We start from the raw sequence: 18,418 nt of genomic DNA on the forward strand, positions 1-18,418 counted from the left end.
CCTCTCTGCCCTGGCTTCACCCCTCCTACCTGTCTGGAGGAACACCACTTCTTTATAACTTCATATGTTGGACTTCCATTTATTTTCTGGAACTTCTGGTTATTTCTGGTTTTGTGGTAGTTGTATTCCTTCTTAGTTGTGGAGGGTGACAGAGCATGTCAGTCTAGGCCTCCATCATGGCCAGAAGTCTGGCTTACTCTTATGGAATTCATTCAGCCACAGTGAGGTGGTAGCTGAATCTCAGCATCAGTTATTAGCAGTGAGACACAATATAGGGACATGGTTTGCCAAAGAGTGGCATATCAGAATCACCTACAGGACTTTTTCAAGCTGCACCTGTATACATCTGTCACTGGAGATTTGCATTGCATCCCCTTGCCGGTGGGAAGGGTAGAGAATGGCACTTTCTACCAATGAAAAACCAGTGCCACAATGAACCACATCTGTTGACTGTATGTGGTATCCTTTATGTATGTATGTTGGTACGTAAGAGTTGAGAACTACTCTTCTAAATTCTACCCAACAAAGATATATTTACAACTCTGTCCCTCTTCAAGTACCATGCCTCTGAGCTCTCCATCAAGGAACTGGTAAAATGAACAGCAATTCTTTGGTCTCTCAATGAAATGAGAACATTTAATCAAAAGTTATAATCTTGTTAGGGAACAAGAGTTGTTCTTTCCACCCTTCCTGAAGCCCCTAAGTTTTTCAGTGCAAGGATGGACTCATTGAAGAGAAGACTGATTCAGAAGATGCTCAGAGGTGACCCTTAATGGATCCACAAGTGCTCTGGGAAATCCAGGGCTTCTGGAAGGGTGGAAAGGACTACTATCTTTCTACCATCCATGCTCCCTCTACCAGCTGCCATACCTCTTCAGCTCTAATTTCAGCCTTTAATTAAACTAATCAATGAGAAGTCAACATGGCTAAAGGACCAAGTTGTTTCTCATGTCTGAGACAGCTAGCTGCCCCTGCACTTGGTGTTCCTCTTTCCCATAGTACAAGCTGCTGCTGAGAAGTGGCTGCCCAGCCTGAGACTACATTTCCTAGCCCTCCTTGCATCTAGGTGGGGCCAATGTGACTAGTTCTTGTCAAGAGGCTCTCAAACTCAATGAGATGGGTCATTTCTGAGCCAAGATATTTGAAGAAGTAAATGTTCCTGCTCCTCACTTCTTCTTTTCTTTTTTGCCAGCTGGATACAGAAGAGACAAAGTCTTAGAGGATGACAGATCCACAAGATGGAAGAAGCTCAAATCTTTAAATCATTGCACGGGCATAGAAGAAAGGCAGTTCTGATAAGGAATACCCTCACTGGTTCTTTACATAAATAAGAAATAAACCTGTGTTCTGTTCAGCCACTGAAAATAGAGATTTACTTATACCAGCAGCACAAATTATTCTAATGAATGCACCTGCCTCCCAGCCCCCATGAATGCATGTCAAGCTTCAGCAGTAACAACCTGTGTGAAATTTCCCAGACTGACCATGCATTTTTGTGCTCCCATGTGTTTACACATGCTGATCCTTCTGCTTATAACATTGAATTTTCTCTACCTATTCACTCACCTCTCTGGCCCTTTGTCCTTGGTCAACTTGTATTAAACCTTAAAACCCAGCTCTTAAACTTCTGTGGAGGATTATTCTGCCAATGGGCTCCATTTCTGCCATGAACATATGACAATATTTTAGAATTCTCTGTTTATAAATATGTCAGCCTTACAACATGCATATTTGTCAGGTTTCTATACTCTAAAGCTCCTAGCAGAATGGTGCTACATAAGAGATGATTTATGACTATATGCTAGGCCTAATTAAGACTTTGTTTATTTTAAGTTAATCTGATCCATGGAGGATTAGGCAGAGAATCTGCTAGCCACTGGAAGATGAAGACAGCAATGAAGGGAAGGAATCTTGGTGTATGCTGCTAATTACTCACTGAATGAGTAATAGCAATACAGGCTTGCAAATAAGACAAGAGAAAAACACATACACTTCTACAAACATCTAAATTTGACAGAAGTTTAAAAGAAACACAAATCCCGATATAAGGACAAAGCCTGATAGTCTAGATTTAAGACAAATGGTGCAACCTAAAAACTTTATGGCATACATGCATTGTTTGTGCTTTATATAAATGGATTTTATTCTAAAATAAAAAAAAGGTATAATCTCATTTTTTGCTGGAACTTTTTTGAGCATTAAATGAGATAATAACTATAAAAACATCTAAAGCAGGCCCTGGAATATATTGAGTATTCAATGAATGCTGATTGAATGCACCTACAGAATGTCATTAAGCACAGACAATAACTATTTTTAAGTCAAATACATGTGGTTTTATATCTTAGGTGTTGACCTGGGTTTTTCATTCTTTCACATCTTTCTTGAGGCAGGGCTGGGCAATGATATGTGGAAGGAGAATATGAGACACTGTGGATAGTCATAAGGCATTAGGAGGTGAGGGAGTCTATTTACAAACTTCTCTGTGCCCTTCACTTGCAAATTTGAGACAATTTGTGTTTCAATTTACAAAAAGAATCTCTTGTTGAATTTTTCTTTTCCAATTATATTTTATTCTAGTGACTAGTTTTATGCTGGTCCCCATGAAATGTACATTATTAACAAATACAAAACCTCATTTGATAAACCTATTACCTTATGTTCATGGCTGCCAGCTTTATTCTATTGAATTCAAATTTGCCTGTGGCAGTGCTTCACATCTAATTTGTGACTTTTACAAGGTAAACCTTGCATCATTTTCTTTTGCCTCTGCTTTCATTTATCTAAATGAAAACAGTTTCTCTTAATGCATAGGTTTGCTTGATAAGCCATTAATACCACAGACGGGCCCTGAAACGCTCATAAAAGGAATCATCACAATAAATATTTATTGTTGTTTCACTGAGACACAGAAACCCTGTATATCTTTAATATGGCTGGCTACTTGGTTTCTCTTTTAATAGAGCTTATATGCTTGATTTCATTTCCTCAAATAATTTCTCTTCTTCTGAAGGTTATGTGAGGGGTAGGGGCAGTCGAAAGGGAGGAAGGGAGATTGAAATACGTGCGAGTGAGGCTGGTGGTACATTTAAACTGATTAGAAAACTGAAATAAAATGAGAGTCAAGTGTTTTGTGTTTAAATGGATGAACTTGTGTGGAATTTATCTAACTCAGAAAAACATCTGTATTAAACACAAGATTTCATAAACACAAATTTGAGAAAAACAAACAAGTTTTGGCTTAGTAAATTTCACAGAGAATAATTCTCAGAGTGAAAAACAAATCATGGGGAGGCTACTGGTGTTTTGACTCTATATTCTTTTTTTAAGTATATTTTATTGATTATATTGTTACAATAGTTTCAATTTTTTTCCCCTTTGCTCCCCTCTGCCCAGTACCCCCCCTCCCCCCAGCAATTCCCCTCCCCTGTAGTTCATGTATATGGATCGTGCATATAACCGCTCTGGCTTCACCCTTTCCCATATTACTCTTTTTATTTTTAAATGATTAATTAATTAATTTTTATAACAATAAAAAATAACACTATCCCCCTCTCAGACTTTTAAGACCCTTTATAATCTTATAGAGGACAATGGGCAGAGGTCTCATGCTCCTCTAGCTGCTTCAAGCTGGGCATGGTCATCGTTCTACCTCCCCTTGGGTCCAGAAATCCCTAGTAAGAGTAGGGGTGTGAAGGGGGGGTGGCCTTCCCACACGGGGAAGGATCTTGCAGACTCCAGGTCAGTTGGCTGTCCCTGGACAATGGCGTGCTTGGTTTAACAGGTTGGCATCCTTTTTGCATTCCAGCCACTTAGTTCAGCCACAGAGTTGGGTCTCAGGAGGCAACAATGCAGACAGGATTAAGTGAGGCCTATATGTACAGATAATCACTCGAAAACAGAAAACACATGTTAATTTATGCAACATAATCCACAAACCAGTCTCTAAATCTGTAAGACTGTCTTATTGGAAAGACATCCAGTTGCAAGGCATTTGACATTCTTCTTGCATGTAAATTAAGCATCTTTGATGATGCCACAGACATAGTATAACTTTTAAATGAAAGTTATTCTTTATGGTTGGTGACCAACATATTTTAAAATCATATTTACATTCCAACTGACAAGCAGTACTTATTCAGTTTTGAAAAAATCCTTAAGAGCTATTTAAAACAATATATTTCATTAAACAACATTCAATGAATTCAAAAGTTCTGCTCTCATTGGCAGAACCCTGTGAAGGGCACCTCACTAAACATATCCCTGCAAACCAGAGCTCATGGTCTAATAAAAAACCACATATCAGAGAGCAGGAAGTCAGCCTAGTGTGGCTATCAGGGAGCTTTCTTGGTTGAGGCAGAGATTGAAGTGGATTTAAAGAATGTGAAGCTACATAGGAAGTAGTGGGTACAAAGGAGAGTGGAGAAAAGGAATTCTATTAGAAGGTAAAACATGAATTAACTGTCCCAGATATGACAGAGCAACATGTGCAAGGTATTTTACAAGTATTTCTATGTTGTTAGAACATGTTTGAACTTCCCTTTCTGGATGACATTGTTTTTCAGATTTATATCTTTACCTAACGGTCTATTTAGTCAAATCATGAATTTTTTTTATCACATATAATTTTGAGAATGGAAACATGCAATACTCTTTCGAATACCCCTCGTTACAAAAGGAAGCACTGTATATATAATTATATTGGTATTTACAACGTGTACATGTATATGACTCTGAAGCATCTGATCAACTGTGAAAACCATAAAAATAAGCACACGGAAGAAAAAAAACGGATTTCTGGTTTTTTTAAAAAATAAGACTGTCAAAACTAACTAAACTTTTTTTCTTGGAAGTATTTTACTTGGCATTTTTTGTAATTAAGAGAGAACTTGGAGTGAGTGAAGAATATTTAAGAAAGATGAGTTTAAGGAAAGTTATTTGAAGAGACAGTAAATAAAAGTAATTTTAACCCAGTTAAGCTTAGATTTAGGAAATCCCTGGTGCATCATTTGAAACAAATGAAAATTACCTTCTATAGATTCCTCTAGACATTTTCCTGGAAATAGCATCTCCTGGGAACAAAATGAGATATGACAAATTTGCGGGGAGCATACCCCTACCAAAGAGAAAATGTAGTTTGTATTTCCATAGGGTTTTCCATGCTGATTGTATAATACTTACTTGTTAACAGAAGAAGTTCATTTCTTATTTTCCCATTTTCAACCCACTCAATTTCAGCAGTTATATGCATTTTGCATTTATTACAATTCCTAGCAAGTAATTATATGTGGCTCTCCTAATTAAAGCTTTCTAAATTGAAGGAGAAAATAAGTTACATTTTGTCAGAGGAGTTGAGTCCACAGAGGATTCTAGTTTTATAGGTGGAACCTAATGCTAGAAACAGCATTAATCTTGCAAAAGCAGATTTCAAAAGTCACATTTCTCAGACCATAAAAAATAGTGGGTGAAAAAAAAATAGTGGGTGAGTCTGAATACACTCAGAAAAATTCTTTAAAGATGAACTGTAATAGGTAATCCACGTGAAAGACTTCAGTAACATTTCCATATGTGGAGACATTGATTCCATAATTTGATTGTAAACTCCTTGAAGGAAGGAATTACTGTGACACATATCATCTCGAAAACTGACTTTTTCTCTGGAAGAATACATATTTCCAATTTTTGTATTTGTCAACAAATGCTGGTTACTGTTCAAATGTTTTTATTAAGAGTTTGTCATTTTAGAATTGCTTAAGGTTCACAAAAAAATTAAGAAGGTATAGAGAGTTTCCATGTACCGTGCCCCCATATATGGAAAGCTTCCTCCATATCAACATCCCCCACCAGAGGGATGCAGTTATTCTAATTGGTAGACCTAAATTGACACATAATAATCACCCAAAGGCTACAGTTTACATTAGAGTTTATTTATTCCTGGTGTTGTACATTCTATGGGTTAGGACTTATACATAATGACATGTATCCACCATTATAATATCCTACAGAGTATTTTTACTATCCTATAAATCCTCAGTGCTCCTCATATTCACCTCTGCTCTCTCCTTCCCCAAAACCTGGCAACCACAGACCTTTCACTGTCTCCATAGTTTTGCCTTTTTCAGAATGTCATATAGTTGGAATCAGATAGTGCACAGTCTTTTCAGATTGGCTTCTTTCACTTAGTAATGTGTATTTAAGGTTCTTGTATGTCTTTTCATGACCTGATAGCTCATTTTTTTTTTAGCACTGAATAATATTACTTCGTGTAGATGTACCACAATTTACATATCCATTCACCAACTGAAGGGCATCTTTGTTGCTTCCAGTTTTGGGCAATTATGAACAAAGCTGCTATAAACACCCGTGTGCAGCTTTTATGTGGACATAAGTTTTTGACTCATTTGGATAAATACCAAGAAGCATCATTGCTAGATTGTTTGGTGATAGTATGTCTAATTTTGTAAGAAAAGAAGCTGTACCATGTTACATTTCCACCTATGGTGAAAGAGAATTCCTGTTGCTCCACACCCTCACCAGCATTTGGTCTTGTCATTGTTCTAGATTTTGGACATTCTAATTGGTATGTAGCTGTATCTCAATGTTGTTTAAATTTGCATTTTCTTGGTGATGCATGATGTAGAATATTTTTTCATATGCTTATTTACCATCTGTATTTCTGTTTTGATGATGTCTATTAAGGTCTTCAGTCCATTTTTCACCAGATAGCTTGTTTTTTTTATTGTCGAGTTTTAAGTTGATAATTTTTTAACATGAAAAACAACATTTAGAGTATTAATATTGATTAGATGACTAATTTTCAAACACAAAACCAATCAACTAAAAGCAGGCAAGGTCCCTTAAGAAAGGACCCTGCTATATCATACAAATATGTATAGCAGTGATTCCTCAGTCCTCCCCCAAAAAGAACCTGTGGGCACTTACTTAGGGACCCATATACTAAGGGAAGGGGAACAAACACTTCCTGGATACTAGGCCCAAGGTAAAATTGACTCAGACATCTAAAACACTGTTATGACTCCTCTACTAAAGAATGAGCATATTTGTGTCAGATAATAATTAGAGTCCTGGCCAACATCTGTCTCCAAGAGAGTCCAATCATCCATCTTATGGTTATTTCACTATTTCTCAAGTAAATAATTGTAATGGATATACCAAGCATTGCTAGAGGCATCACACTAATTTTTTGATTTCTAGAATCTAGTGTTACACCAAGTGGAAACTTCTTAGACAACCTTTCTAATCCAATAAGATAGTAAATCTAAAACAATATTGCAACTCAGGGGGAATCGTAGATCAGTGCCACCTTCAAGGAAAATTGATGTAGGTGTTGCAATCTCCATAATATCACTATTTACTTCACTAATTTGGTGTTCTCAGAAACTAGATATATCATAGTGAATGACTGTAGACTACCACAAACTTAACAAAGTCATTGCTCTAGTTGCAACTACTAGGTTAAATATGCCATCTTTAACAAAAAAGATTAACATAGCACCAGGTACATGGTATGCTGCTATTGATATGACAAATGAATCTCTCCATATTTATCAAAAAGGAGGACCAGAAGCAGTCTGTATTCATTTGGAATTCACAGCAGTGTATGTTCATTGTTTTTTCTTAGATCTATGTTAACTCCCCTGCTGTCTATCATGATACAGTCCAAAGGGACCTAGATTATCTGATCATCATTCAGAATATCGCTTTGACCCACTATATTGATGAATCATGTTAATCAGAGCTTATTGGCAAGAAATGGCAAGTACTCTGGATGTCTTGGTAAGACACATAAGTTTTAGAAGGCTGGAGAAAAATCTTACAATGATCAAGGTTAAATATGAGTGAAGTTTTTAGGCACCCTGAGGCATGCTGGAATATACTTTTCAAAGTAAAAAATACCTACTTTCACTAAGGAAAATATCACAATACTTGGTGGGCCTCTTTGGGTTTTGGAAGCAGCACCATCCACAGATGTGGATACAAAAATATGACACTTTTATTGGGTCATGCAGAAGACTGTTTGCTTTGAATGGCTCCCAGAGTAGAACAGAGCTTTGCCACAGATCCAAGCAGTGGCAAAGAAAATGTCACAAGAAGTCTTTGATATACTAGGAGAGTTGTGCTGAAGATCTCTATGGTTCTAGAGAAGGCTGGGCCATCTGTGGCAAAGAAAAATGCATACTCCAAAAATATATTACTGGTTCTGGCCTGCAACTGGGCCCTGATGGAGACTGCAGATATGACCATGGGGCATTAAGTAACCATAGAAACAGAACTGCCCGTCATGAGTTGGTTTCTATCAAACCAATAAAATCATGGATTTGGGAGAGCAGTAGCAGTTCATTATCAAATAAAAGTGGCATCTCAGATATCAGTTCCCCCAAAATTCATATGTCAAAATCCTAACCGCCAAAGATCATGGTATTAGAAGGTGGGGTCTTTTGGAGGTTTTTAGGTCATGGGGGTAGAGCCTTCATGAATGGGATTAGAATTTTTATGAAAGGGATGCCACTGAGTTCTTGTGCTCCTTCCACTGTGTGAGAACACAACAAGAAAGCACCATCTATGATTCAGAAAGCGGGCCCTTACCAAACACGGAATCCGCTGGTACCATGGTCCTGGATTTTCCAGCCTCCAGACTGTAAGACATAAATTCCTCTTGTTTACAAGCCACTCAGTCTATGGTATTTTGTTATATCCATCCAAATGAACTAAGACATCTAGTTTGGGGCTTAAGTCCAGAGGGCAAAAGTCAGCTGAAGTAACAGGTGTCCATGTCACCTACCCCTATTGCATTGACATCATTTCTTCAACTCACAGCTATGGCCAGTGGATAAAAAAGGAGAAAGTTTGAGCTTGGCTCATAAGTGAATTGGCTTGGTAAGTGGCTAAAATACCAAATGTACTAGAGCTGCACTACAGTCCCATTCAGGGGAGGTCATGAAAGACAGAAGTGAGGAGAACTATCTTCAAAATAGGCAGCATTTCTGTCCCTTTCCTTTGTGTGGAGAAAGTATCCCAAAAGGAGAATTCACAAAAATTCATGGACAATGTAAAATGACTTGGTGGGTCTGAGGCCTGGAAGAAATGAGAATGGAAAATCAGAGATACTTGGGAAAGCGGTATATGAATGAACCTATACAAGTGCCCACAAAATGTGGAGATATTTTTATTGCAATTAATGCCCACCAATTAGCATCCACCATAAAAGAGTCACTAAATAAACCAAGTGGACTCAGTCCATAGATGTTAGCCAGCCTGTCTCCTTGGCTATCTCAATGTTTGCACAATTATCTCATGAACAGTGTAGCTATGGTAGCAGAGTTGGAGGCACTTTCTGGTCTTAACAGCCCAGGCTTACTCTCACCTGCCACTGTTGACCTGGCCACGACAGACACCAGTGCTGAGCTCCCTATCTGATTCCAATCACTCATGGAAAATGTCCAGCCACTTGGAAACAAGATCATTACATTGAACCATTTGTACCCTAACTTGTAACATGCACACTGGATATGGGTTGCCTTTTCTGCATGCAGTGCCTCAGGCAGCACCACTATCTAAGGCATCATGAAATGTCTGCTCTACCTTCATGAAACCCCATATACAAATATCTAAAACTGAGAGACCCACTTTAAAGCAAAGGAAGTATTGTTATGAGTGAATGAGCATGTGATTCAATGGTCCTATCAAGTAAGGAAATGGCTTCTCGAAGGCACAGCTGAGGAGCCAGCCTGAATATGGCATCCTGTGAAGATGGAGTACTGTCTTTTAGGATCATAGACCCATTAAACTGAGGGCATTATATTGGTAAAATATGTGGATCCAGAAACCAAGTGGTAGAAGTCAGAGTGGCACTGCTCATCACGACTCCCAGGGGTCCACTTGGAGAATTTGTACTTCATATCCCTGTAACTTCCAGCAACATGGGACTGGTTCCCAGTCAGTGAAGCTTCCACTTTAAGAAGTATATCGTTACACTAAAAGCTAGCCCAGCAGAAGTGACAGCCAAAAGGAGAGGGATCTAGAATGAGTGGTGGAGAATGAAAATAGGAGGGTCAATTACAGCTTTGGGATCCACTAGAGCATCAGGTCCACTGTCCTGCTAATACTCTCCTTATAATTTTCAGGGATTATAACTAAGCAGAACCCTAGAGAAGCTATGCCTGGATGGAGCAAAATTAAGGTGAAAAGCAAATGTTTCTGAGTGATACAAGGGGAAGTCTTCAGTGGACACCATCAATGTCTATCTAGTCTACATACCCTTCTGGCCAGTGTGCTTCTCTCCCAGCTCTTGTGTTGGCTGCTAATGGCTCTTAGCTACCTCCTTCCGAAAACCTCCCAGTCCTCAAACTAGCACTCCCCCAACACATCCAGGAGTGGGAGGACTTCAGCTAGTGACCAACTAGCAGGGTATACAAAAAGTCCAGCCCCAAACTTCAAAGTGGATCACATCTGTAGCACAACTTGTGCTACCCAAGCTTCCTTGTGGAATCAGACTGGAGCTAGTCTCTGAGGCCCCATCCTTGCTTAGCTCTTTTCCCTGACCCACAGCACTTCCCGTACTTCCCTTCTCCCAAGGATGCTCCCTTAGTAAATCACTTGAACAAGAATTCCTGTCTCAGGCTCTGCTACTAGGGAGCACAACTGAAGACACCATTTATATAAATTAAGCATATATGTTCATGAACAGCAACACACATTTTAAGGAATACACATAAATTAAAAGGAAGCACATTCAACATATAAGAATCATTACCATGGTGCAAAATAGGTATAAAAGAGAACAAATAAATAAATAAAATAAAAGAGGGGTCCTGCACTGACCAGTGTGGATACTATAACATGGATTGAGGACCGGGATTAACACTGCTCTGTACACCTGAAATCCAAAATAAATAAACAAACAGAAAGGTAGTTAGATAATCTTTTTTTAGCAAATTCTTGTCACAAAGTATGCAAATGCATTCTGATAGGGGCTCAAATTGTTTTTTCCCTAATATTCATTATTTGAGTATTCTTTACCTCCCTAGAGGTCAGAAAAGATTAAGGAAGGTAAAATTCCAATTGGTTTTTATGGGTCTGGAACAAACTTATTTTCTAGTATTCAAAATTTAACATTTGTAAGTAGTGCTGAATTTATTTCAACCATGTCCTACTTTTTCCCTCTTCCTGCTCAGCACCTGTCTCCCACTGCTTGTCCCACAGTTTCACCTTTTACCAGAAATAATTTTATAACTTTACAATCAGTATCGAAGCTACCAGGAGCATTTTAGTCTGAGTTCTTCTCTTTTGACAAGTCTTCAAAGTATGTTGTACATCACAAACACAAACACATAAAGAGAGAGAAACACAATTTTAACATAGGAACTAAATAATGGATTTCCTTCAGAATGTATTTTATATGTTTGTGATATCTTCATAATACTAGGCAAAAGCAATGTGTGAGTTACTTTAATTGAATTTGCCACTACACTTTTCTCTAAAATTCATATAGATTCAACTAATTAATAATAATTAATGATTATAGCTCTTGGTTGCTACAAAAATTATTTAGACACAGTCTGTTTATTTTAAAAGTTTGTAATTGGTGTTGGAAGAGAATATGTGAATATATTGGGTCTTCAACTTTTCCAGGAGAAATGTTTACACTCTTTTTATTTTTTTATATTTTCTGTTGTTAGCTTTTTTTATTATTATTTAGATTTTATTTATTTATTTTCAGAGTGAGGGTAAGGGAGGGAGAAAGAGAGGGAAACATCAATGTGTGGTTGCCTCTCACATGCCCCCAACTGGGGACCTGGCATGCAACCCAGGCATGTGCCCTGACTGGGAATCGAACCAGCAACACTTGGCTGTCAGGCCAATGCTCAATCCACTGAGCCACAGCAGCCAGGGTGAAATGTTTATACTCTTAACTTTCAAAAGTATTCTCATTTACATACTTTTAAAATTTTCTCCATGATTTGCATGAGAAAGAGTTAAAATTATTTTCTAATACAATGTTTCTTTTCAAATCTGCTTTGTAAAAGTTTTATATTATCTATAACCTCTTCCTTGCCCCAAGACAACATGTTTTATTTATTCTTCCCTGTTGGCTTGCTAAACTACCCAGCAAATAACTTGACATTCTCAAATGTTCCTAACAACACTGCTCTTTCTCTTGATAGCAGAAGTGTGTTGAAACTGTTGGGCTGACCAAAGATTTCATCAGGAGAGGCAATTAGCATAAAAAACTCTCTGGGTTTTTGGAGATAAAACTGACTAAATCATGACTTGAGAATATTGGGAAAGTGTTCTGTGTTCTGCTTCTGGGCAAAAGACCCAGAGTCCTGCCAACTCCATAGGTATATAAGCAACCACACCGTTATGTCTCCTGGTATCTTCTTTATAAAACATACACAGGAACTTCAGGCGCACAATGGACTAGGCTCACAATCTGGCAACTATTTTACTTGACTTACATTCCCAATATGACTTCTGTTTTGCTCAATTATATTTCCTTATATTTCCAGGCACCCCATGATATTTCACCCCTGAATGGTACAACACACATCCTTCTCCTGATGCAATGCCCTGCCCCCTAACTCTACCTGGTGAACCAGAGCAATGACTGTATACCCACATCGCTCATCTCCTATGGTTTCACAGCTACAGAAGTATTTGTGGGTAAGATATTGGTGTTGTAGGAAAGTTTTTATTCCCACTTAGTCTATAGCCAATCAACAAGACTGAGTGCCCAGCCCTTTCCCAAGTCATTCTCAACTCAGACACCTCAAAAAGAAACTCCTAGCCAAACATTTCCACTCATTCCCTTCACAGCCAGAGGTGCTCACTTCTTTAAATTTCAATACCAATTCCATGCTCTTAGCTCTTTGTCACATCATCTCTCACTAGCATGTTCACTCCCTCCACCCTATAGGTGGTCATGACCATGTACAGAATTACTGTCCTCTCAATTCCCATATGTCGTTTTCCATTCTAGGACATAGCTCTAGTCCAGGATTAACCTGAAAAGTTAATTGGTCTTTCTAGAAAACATTACACATGGTTGAAATTCAGTCTCACAAGTCAAGGGGCCTGAAATTAGCTACTCTGTTTTGTGTACACTCTCCCTTATTTCCCACAACATCCCCAAGTAAAAAGTACAAATCCTTAATGCAAATCTAGCAACACTTTACTGGATACAGGAGCAGCCAAGGTCCTGGGACCAGCTTGAGCATCTGTACCAACAGTTTCCAGGACAAGTGGTTCACCTCAGGAACAGCTGAGCTGTCCGCAAAGGCCTGATCTTTCTCTCCTCTCAACAGACACCAGGAGACAGCTGCCAGTACCTGGTGGGAAATTTAGGAGGAGTGAACGCTTCATGTCTCACATCTTTCCTTCCCTAATCCCTGTCCTGCTCTTCCCTCCTACCCCACAGATTCACTCTTTCCCTCAGATCCTCCCACTGTGCCCTCTGGAACCTCGGTGGACTCATAAACAAAGTATCCTCTGTTCTAGCTTCTTAACTAAACATTTAATCTCCCATTTCCTGTACAGAAACTGGCATTTCTCACCAGACATTATGTTCCCTGTGACTTTAGAGGGGACACAGCATTTGCTCCCTTCTCCAGGGCCACTTGCAGATCTCTGACACTTCTCTCTTAACTTTTATAGCAATATCTTCCTCTTCTCTGGCAGCATCCTCCACATCCCCACCAGTCTGGGAAGACATTATAGCACCCATCTTTTTGCATTTCTCCACCCAAGATCTGATGTCATCCTGAGTGATATCAACATCTGCAGGAACTGTACAACACCATGACCTCTTTCCTTGACCTTCTCATTGCCAGGGACCCATATATCCAGTTCACCTACAGCAACCTTGTACTCTGAACAGGCACCTCAGAGAACTAAATTAAGACCTCCTGCTTTGGCACCACCACCTTTGCTCCTGCTGACTCTCTGTTGCAGTTTCTCCTTTTATTTTTCCTTAACTTTCAGGGCCCTGCAGTCCCACAACCCCTCGACTTTATTCCAAACCACCAATCCCTCCTCCTTTCCACGTTTTTCTTCTCAACACTAGCCTTAATATTTCACTTCTTCAGCAATCACTTGCCAACATTTGCTACTCCCTTGAACATTATCTTTCCAGAGCATCCATGTGGCAAAGAAAACTTTATTTTTATTGTTTTATTCCTATATTTAACAAGGGATACAACACAGTATATTTATCTTACATGTTATTATTTAATCTGCTAGGTTTATTATATTTTATTAACTTTTATGTTACTTTTCCTTTCATTATTTATTAGAATTTTCTTAACTGTATTCTATGTAAAATACCACATACTTGAAGATGCCATGCAGGGAGGCTGGTGGGGATACAAAACAAGAAGTCACTTTGCAGCCAGATTGCCAAGGCAAGAATTCTGAAATAGGCACTTCCCCTGCTTGTAGCATGGGGGAAATTAGCTAATTTTTAACTAAGCAATTATAATATTTTACTTTTCATCTCCTTTTTATAAGTGAAACAGAGGAGTTGAAAGTAAGAGTGAAAGAATCAGGTGACAGCTGCAAGAAAAGTCATCTGCTTTGTGTTCCTACCCTCACCCAATCAGCCTCCTTGGTGCATGCTTCCATTCAGGGCCACCACAAATGCTTGTTCATGTTGCGCCCTGTGAAATGGCACCTGGCAAGGAGGTGAGTAGAGGCTAGAACTAAGAGTGCATGCTCTGTCTGCTCTCTGGCCTATGTGCTCTAGCTTGAAGGAAGAAGTGCCTTTTTTTTTTTTTTTCTCATATAAAGACATAACGTAAGTACCATTTCCCCATCCTCTCCAGTGCTGAACCTTCAACTCAAAAACAAGTAAGACAAGTTGATTCAGTGAAACTGATACTGATTTCCCTCTCCTCTCTCCTTTTTCTCCAATCCTTCCATTCCTGAAAAAATTTACCAAAAGAGGTAACTATGTGTAGTCTCTGGAGTCAGACATACCTGAATTTAACCCCAGCTCAAGTGCTTATATGCTAGGACATTAGACAAATTAATTTGTTCACTTTAAGCCTAAGTTTTCTCTCTTATAAAATGGATGATACTAAGTTTTTATAAAGTTTTAAAGGAGATTAAGGAAGTGAAACCCCTCCCTTAATACAGTATCTGACATATAGCATTTACCTAATAAATATTTGCAGTTAACTAACAAGCAAGCAAGATGGATGGATGAATGGTGGATAGATGGGTGGGTGGGTAGATGGGTAGGTGGGTGTATGGATGGATGAATGGATAAATGAATAAATTATGCAAAACAGTTTTGGATATCTCCAGTCACACTGCCTTTAAGAAGTGAGTGACATGTGATCTGCATGACTAGAGTAATGACATTTCAGGATTCCTAAGAAACCAACAAGGGACAAATTTTTGATAAATGGCCTTATTTCTGAAGTTTCCTTCATTTATTCTGCATGGCCAAGCCAAGGTTTTACAACTGCAGGACAATAAATAATTTGTATCATGGAAAATTCTCCATCATTCAAGTCTCTAAAACTTTACACATAAACTTAAAGAGCTTACGTATTTTATGAAAAATATAAGTAAATCGCTAGTATTGTAGGTAGCCCAATTTTACTAACAATTTTTTTACAGTGAATCCTAATTATAAAAAAACACTACTTATCCAATTTACAGATACATAGTACATGGGGAGAATAAAATGATATGAATTATTTTGAGCAGACATTAAAAAATAAGTTAAGTAATTAAAAAGGGAAGTTCTTCATGTTTCATACTTGTTTCTATAAAGGACTTTTACAATTGTTTATTCATTGAATTTTAAGGACTGACCAGGTATAATATGATTAAGTTTCTGAATTTAAATATAGTGACAACAAGGTAATGGGATGACTTAGGAAAAATTTGTGTTAACTGTGAAATAATTATTGCCACATTTAGATGTTCTGCCTTAACTAGTCTCTCCATCCCTACCACACATACATACACATACACACATGAAGACACACAGAAATACATCTATACATGAAGAACAAAGGGAAAAAATAATTGAAAAACAGACTCCACTTTCTAAAGTAACATAATATAGCTGTAATTATGATTTAAAATGCCTTATCAATAAAAAGTGAATCCACTTCAATCATCAGTCTACAAAATGGCATGCTGGTGTTTGTCTCTATTGAATAAATGCAGTCAAAAACAAAAGTTGGTTCTCTTCATTGTGGAACTAAATACACACCTGACCCCAGAGGTAGCAGAAAGAGGATTGAGAGGAAGGAGAAGCAGTGGCAGCAACTGACAGCAAGAGTGAGCTGCAATAGCACCTGCATTGACCTTCTGAGCGCAAAAACAGTGTGGAGGCTGCTGCTTTTCCGTTCTCCAAATCTTGCAAAAAATATCTCTTGTGGCCCACCTCAATTGGAAACATAGAGTGAAGGGAATTCTGAGAAATGAAGTTGAGTCTAGCCAAAGTGACATATTCCAAAGCGACCATAGTCCACCCCTTGTCAATGTGGTGCTCATATATGCCTTTAAATCATATTTAACTTCCAAATAAAGACAAGAATAAAATCCTGCTTCTGGCTTATGATACAACTATCCCGTTTACAACTGAAAATAGCACGTGAAGCCCCTTTACCATCTTTAAGAGATGTTCATTCAGCTCCTGACTATGGCAGGGTGAGGGCTAGTCTTCCCCAATCAGGCAGCTTAAAGGTCTCCAGCTCAAGGGTTCCTTCTCTTAGAGTCTGGTGATGGCATATGGCACTGCTAGGTCTCCGTATGCTTCCTCAGAATGCTGGGCAACATGCCTGCAGGTGTGCTACTGCTATGAGTTTCCTGTCATAAAGGCTCCACTGAAAGGCCTGACATGTGTTGAGGGCCACTGCTTCTTGTTTGCTCAACAATGTCTTCTTTCAAAATCCCTGAAATTGCCTTGAAGATAATATTTTCATGATTGTTCACTAAAAAGATCTCAAGCAATTATGTAATTTCCCCCATATTGCAGAACCTATACCTCCATCAACTCAAAGACTTTGCAATCTGAGTTTCTGCTTTTTTCCTTCTGAAAATCAAATTTTTTTCTCACTATCAAAATATGTTTTGAAATAAATAATACAATTAGATTGTGGCAGCAGCTGCAGTGGCTGTCATCTTCTCAGGCTCTTCTTGCTATCTCCTTTTCACTTCTTGAAAGATGGCCTCCAGTGTGGCTGTCTCTGATAGAGTCATCAAAGTGTTCAATGACAGGAAGGTGCCTAGGTCCTTGATACCAGAGGAGGTGAAGAAGCACAAGAAGGCAGTGCTCTTTTGCTTGAGTGAAAACGAGAACAAAATTCTGGAAGAGAACAGGGAGATCCTGGTAGGTGATGTAGGTCAGACTGTAGACGACCATTATGTCACCTTGTCAAAATGCTGTCAGACAAAGACTGCTGCTATACTCTATATAGCGCAAACTCTATATAGACCAAGGAGAGCAAGAAGGAGGATGACCTTCTGGGCCCCTGAGTCTACACCCCTTAAAAACAAAGTGATCTATGCCAGCTCCAAGAACATCATCAAGAGTAAAGTGATGGAGATCAAGCATAAATTACAAGGAAACTGCTATAAGAAGGTCAAGGACAGTTGCACTCTGGCAGAGAAGCAGGCAGGCAGAGCTGTTATTTCCCTGGAAGGCAAGTTTGTGAGCTCCCTCCAGCCCACTGCCTTGAGCATCTGTCAGTCCCAGACCTGCCTCTGGGGTTGCAGACTGCCTCCTTCCTTCCAGACTGAGGGTAGTAGGGGCAAGATAATCCCTTCATCCAACTGCCAAACAGCCCCCTCAGCCCTTGAACCTTCCTCCTCCCTCCACCCTTGACAGTTCTGGCCTTCCCAAGCTGCTTTTGGTCTTCTATTTCTTCTTGGGTTGAAGCAGACCAAGTCTCCCCACAGGCACATCAGTTTTGGGGGACCTTTATTTTTTAATGACAACCCAACTCCCCACCTGATCTCCTTTTCCAACGCTGCCAACCTCTAACCACAGTAGTGACTCTGTGCTTATCTGTTTAGTTCTGTGTATAAATTGAATTTTGTGGAGGTGACCCCTCCCCATACCACCTGGTCCTCCTCCCCTTTTCTGCCTGGTCATGGACACTCATGGAAGCAGGGCCAGTAAGGGACCATCAATTTAAAAAAATTAAAATACAACAATAAAAGGTTCACTTAATAGGAAGAAAAAGAAAAAAAGAAAGAGCTCATATAACAACACGCGCACACACACACACACACACACATGCACAAACAATACAATTTTTTTTAATGGGTAAAAAACCTAAATATACACTTCTCCAAAGAGGGTACACAAATGGCCAATAGACATATGAAAAGATGTTCAACATTACCGATCATCAGAGAAATGCAAATTAAAACCACA

The 18,418-nt window shown here is 38.9% G+C and overlaps 1 pseudogene; it reads left to right on the top strand.

Moving 5' to 3' along the window:
* The first annotated feature begins 17,203 nt into the window (after window positions 1-17,203).
* On the top strand, window positions 17,204-17,863 carry LOC150021184 (cofilin-1 pseudogene; annotated as a pseudogene).
* Window positions 17,864-18,418: the final 555 nt, after the last annotated feature.

Source organism: Furipterus horrens, unplaced genomic scaffold, assembly GCF_987537825.1.
Source record: "Furipterus horrens unplaced genomic scaffold, mFurHor1.1.pri manual_scaffold_1, whole genome shotgun sequence".
Lineage (NCBI taxonomy): Eukaryota > Metazoa > Chordata > Mammalia > Chiroptera > Furipteridae > Furipterus > Furipterus horrens.